Here is a 5,710-nt window from a genome sequence, read left to right on the forward strand (position 1 = left end):
GATTATACCCTCTAGTAAATATTTAAATGTATGCAATCTTTTCTTTTGGTATATCTTGTTAGACAAAACCTTGATAAACATTTTTTTTATCCAGGTTTTCCGCAATAAATCAGCAGTTTTTTCATCAATTACTTATCTTAATATGTTGTTTGCCAAGCATAATTGAATTGTACTTCTTGCTTTTGCCATTATCTCTATCTTTTAATTCTCAAATAATTTTTTCAGCAATTCTATTTATTCCATTCACTGTTTTTGTTATATATGTCTTGCTGATCTAGTAACGCTTGTACCTTTAATTTTTATAATTGAAAGTCATTAAAACTGTTAAATTTAATTTCACCATTTTAAATTTTTAAATCGACATCTTATATCAGGATTTTTTTAAATAAAATAAAAAAATTATTTATTTTTTCAAATAAGATATTTCAGTTTTATTTTTTAGAATACGTTTTTTTTTAATAAAGGCAAGTTCGCCGTATCTCTGCGAACTTTATATAAATTATAGAGTTCGTCGCACCCCAGCGAACTCTATGATGAATTCGGTGCACTATATAAATTCAATGGGATTATTTTCTTTTATCCTTTTTTTTTCCCAATCTCTTCCAAATTTACTCTGTTCCTCCTTTCTATCTTTTCGACATCCATAAAATTCGTTGTGGACGACATTCTTAATTCCATATCAATAAACAATAAGATTAGTTATTAGAGTTAATTTTTTTAGCTTAGTTAGAGTTACTGTTTACATGTTAGAAAAAATTATTAGTTATAGGTTCCATGTTAGTTAGAATAACAAATTTACTGTTTACATGTTAGTTGGACTTACTGTTAACTATTGTTATGTTAGGTAGATTTTTTATGTTACTGTTTTTAAGTATAGTTGCTGTTTATTGTCTATAAACATGTTAATTAGTATAACAAAGTAAATTGCTAGTTAGTTTAGTTAGAATAATTAGTTTACATTGTGAATTAGAAGGTAATTAGTGAAATAATTAATTAGGTTAAGTTAGACTAAAAAGAAATGTGATTAGTAAAATTTAGGGTTCAGTTAGTTATTAATTAATTAGTTAGTTGACGACGTCAGTTAGTTGGGGCAGAATTAAAATTAGTAAATTTATAAGCTATTTTGGATTTAAATATTTTTTTAATAATTTAGTTAACGTAAAAGGAATTGAGTTTAGTGTGTGTGATTTCATTTTACTAGATTATATTTAGATGGAGCAGTAGTTATTGGGTTATAAGGATGAGATGTACAGATTAGATCACGTTGAGCACATTGCTGGCAGGCTTGATCGAGTGGTATACTTTTTCACTATTTTTATTTTATTATAATTAATAAGCGGTGAACTTGTTATTATATGTGTTCACTGTCCCAGTTTTTTCAATTTTTTTATTTTCATTTGGTAGGCACCTCAGATCTTGCGCACCAGGCAGAATCTGATGACATGGCCGCCAGAGCAGATTAAGCCATATCTCAGATGAGTCGGGTTTGAGTATGTGGCCTATATGGTCAAGTTCGAGCACGATTGGCCGCTTGCCTCGGCGTTAATAAAGAGGTGGAGGTCTGAGTCCCACACGTTTCATCTACCGTGCGGGGAGATGACTATCACCCTGCAAGACGTGGCCTATCAGCTAGGACTCAGGATTGACGGTGATCCTGTAAGTGGATGCATATGTGGGTGGGAGCAGCACCATCAAGGACGGACCATCGAGGAGTTAGGTGAGCAGATTCTGGGTGTTGTTCCCGACCAATCCGAAGTCATTGCATTGAGATTCAACCTCGTGAAATGATTCGGCCGGTCATATGGTCGAAAACTGGCAGGCTGTGTCAGAGCGATTTGTGTCTCACCGTAGTAGTTCATCTCTTCTTCCTCGTCACCATCATCAGGAATTTCGGGTGATTCTTCGTCAGCATCGTCTCCGTCATCGGGGTTAACTTCATAATGATCCATCATCGGGTCTCTGATAGCAGAATCATCATGACTTTCAACACCGTCATCCATTAAGTCAACGTTACAAACTTCAACATTAGACTCCTCCTGATTATCCTCAGGTGGCATATTTAGATCCACCATCATCCTTCTGATAGTTTGTCTAACAGCTCCACTCAACAGACTATCATCGACAGTATTTGCAGATGATCATCGGTCACCAAACTCAACTAGAAACACGAATAATTCCAACAGATAAACATTTGTCCATCGGTTGTGCCACGACCTTATAAGCCGTACGTCCTCGTCGTCGTGCAAACGGTACCTAATTCAAAACAATAGAAATATTTCTCACAACCGTAGTTTGATAAATATACTAGTAATAGAGAGAATACAACTGTAATATACTTTTTATAAAACAAACTGCCATCTACTTCGGTCGGATATCTGTAGTAAATTTTTTCACCATTTTTGCCTCTTACTGTCTGATGGAATGCAACATCAAATTCTTCAAAGCTGTTAAACTGTTGATTTCCGGTGTCATATAAGTAATTATCGGTTGCTCCGATCTAAAAACGATTGAACTTTCTTCGTTATACACTATTTCACCATCGTAATAAATGGATAACAATGGATTCCTTGACATCGTAGAGAAAATGTCAATAGTAAAAAAGAAAGTAAATAAAGAAATTGTGCCTCTCTGATCCGCTTTTCAACAGTCTGCTTTTATTTTAGAAACCTAACATAAAGTTTGCTAGAGGTATGGCAAACTCTATATAATTTATATAATTTGTCAGAGAGTGCGGCGAACTTGTCTTTATTACTAAAAAAAATTATATTTTAAAAAATAAATCTAAAATATTTTTCTTGAAGAAATAAATAATTTTTTTATTTTATTTAAAAAAAATCCTCTTATATTATGTAAATCGCTACTGAAGTAGCGGTTTATCAGATGTGCATAAACCGCTACAACCAGCCGCGGTTTATGTGTGTGAGTGTGTGAGTGTGGTAGCAGCGGTTTACGTGCGTGTGTGTGAGTGTAAACCGCTACTGGCAGTAGAGGTTTACGTGCGTGTGTGTGAGAGTGTAAACCGCTACTGCCAGTAGCGGTTTACGTGTATGTGTGTATACTATTTAAATAATATTATAAATAAAAAATTTAATTTATCATTTCACAATATAATTTAAAAAATATAAATATGCATGTAATAAATTTTTTATTTATTTAGCATAAACAAACATTTTTTCTAATCAACGTAAACTGCTAGAGGAACACAGAAACCGCTAAATTAAGTTACAAAAAAATTGAGAGAAAGAAAACGGAGTATATATTTTTTGCAATCATATGATTTATATGGATAAAAAATGAAGTAATTTTAAAGAAAAAGTGTATGCTTTAGTGAATTTTTTACTAAAAATAAATTATTTTATCATTCATGAGTTTTAGAAGGGATGAAGATAAAAAAAAATTTAGTCTTAGTTTATATATTTTAGTACTCTGTGAGTACTCACTCTTTGATTTGCTATTTAATCTCATTTTAATAATAAATATAAATAAAAAATTTATTACATGCATATTTATATTTTTTAAATTATATTGTGAAATGATAAATTAAATTTTTTATTTATAATATTATTTAAATAGTATACACACATACACGTAAACCGCTATTGGCAGTAGCGGTTTACACTCACACACACGCACGTAAACTGCTGCTGGCAGCAGCGGTTTACACTCACATACACGCACGTAAACCGCTACTGGCAGTAGCGGTTTACATAAAATAGTGAAACAATTCATTTGCGTATTAAATTTAGAAACAATGTATTTACGTAATATTGGGGTCAAACAATTTAGATACGTAAATTGCCCTTTTTTTTTTTTTTTATAATCTCTTTCTGTATTGCATGCCGATAAAATTGGCTATGAAATAACCAAATTATTTTTATAACCATAAAAGATCGATAAGTTATATTTTATAAAGAGAAAATAAAAAAAATCAATAAATTTAATGTACAATATGTATAATAATAGTAAAACCAAAATTAACATGATAATTAAGTTAATTAATTTTTAATAAATTTTAATTTAAAATTTAAAATAAATAAGAATTTACAACAGTTATGTATATTGCAAAAACGGCCTCTTTCTCTTATGTGATGTGACTTTCTTCTCGTCCAGTTTTTTCCTATCTCACCGGTGTTGCGTCGTCACCAACAGCAGCTACCGTCACCCATAGTTTTGCTGTCGCCCATAACAATTAAACTCATTCACAATTCGAACGGTTACTCCTATTCTCATAATATGCTTCCAATTTCTGGTCCACTATTGCTGCCGCAGCCTCACCTACGCCGTTGCAACCCCTCCCAGCCGACCATGCCGCCGACGTTACCGCAGACTCCAGCTGACGTTGCCACAGGTTCTCGCATACGCCGCCAAGAGCTCAATGATGCCGCTATTTGAATTAACCGTGTGAGTATGGTAGATGTAATGCACGCGTGCGTGAAGGCAATATTAAACCCAACACTCAATTGCTTACTTTTGATTCTCACTCATGTCTCCTCATCTGTTCAAAATTTTTTTTTTCATTTTTGTTTCTCTAGTTTTATGGTTATATCAAATCATAAGACTTAAGTGCCAAATTATACATTTTTTTTAATAAAAATTAAATTATTGGATGATCATAATTGCTTCTTCTGTTTATTCATTTTCTTCTTCTTCTATTTTAATGGTCAATTTAGGATGGTCATTTTAGTAGGTATGCGGATGGTTATTTTAATTTTTATGTAGATGATTATTTTGATTGGATTGGGTTTAATTATATATAATTAAAATATGTTAGATGTTCAATTCATTAGGTATGCAGATGATTATTTTTATCCTTAAGTGGATGGTTATTTTTACTAAGGGTGAGTGTCGTGTAGCAAGTCAAGCAGCGACGGTGAAGTGGGATGATTATTGATGAAGGTGGAGTGGCCGCCGGTTAAAAAAGAAGAAAGTATTGGAGTGAAATGTTTTAGTAAATTAGGATTTTAGATGGTTATTTTTTTGAAATAACTAACTAGATTTTTTTAAAATTTAAAATTTAAAATTAGGGGATTTAAAATTTGATGTGAAATAATTGAATAAGAGTTTTTGAATTTAGGTAATTTGTGAAGTGGTTTTTATTATTTATTCCTATCGGATTAAATAACTAGCCCATTATACATATTGTCAAGATTTTTCATTGTCTTCCTAGCGAATTCATCAAACAAAATACTCAATCATTGAATTTTGTTGACTTTATTAATAAAAAACGTTAAATTCTTAAATTAATCCTCCATGGTCGTCTTCAATCTCTTAGGTAGCGTTTGGTGGAGAGACAGAGACAGAAAGACTGAGACTGAGACTGAGAGACAAAGACTAAGAGACAGAGATTGAAATAAACTTCAGTATTTTGTTTAGTGCAAAGTGAGAGACATAAATTTAAACATGAATGAAATTCTAATTTAATTTGTACAAAGGATAAAATTAAAATTAATTAATTGAAATGAAGGTATTTTAAATATAAAATATTATTAAAGTTTCAGTCTCAATCTTTAAAAATTTTAGTCCCATGTGTCTTCACTTTTTGAAAGTACTAAAATACTGAAATTTTAGGATAATACTGAGTCTCAGTCTCTCGATCTTTATCTCAATATCTCAAAACAAACGCTACGTTAAAGTCCTCGACCAAATACATTAACAATAATCAAAATCATTACCACCATTTTTTCCAATTCTAAAGTTCTAACCCTCTTCT

The sequence above is a fragment of the Arachis ipaensis genome, chromosome B01 (genome assembly GCF_000816755.2).
Source record: "Arachis ipaensis cultivar K30076 chromosome B01, Araip1.1, whole genome shotgun sequence".
In the NCBI taxonomy this organism is placed as follows: Eukaryota; Viridiplantae; Streptophyta; class Magnoliopsida; order Fabales; family Fabaceae; genus Arachis; species Arachis ipaensis.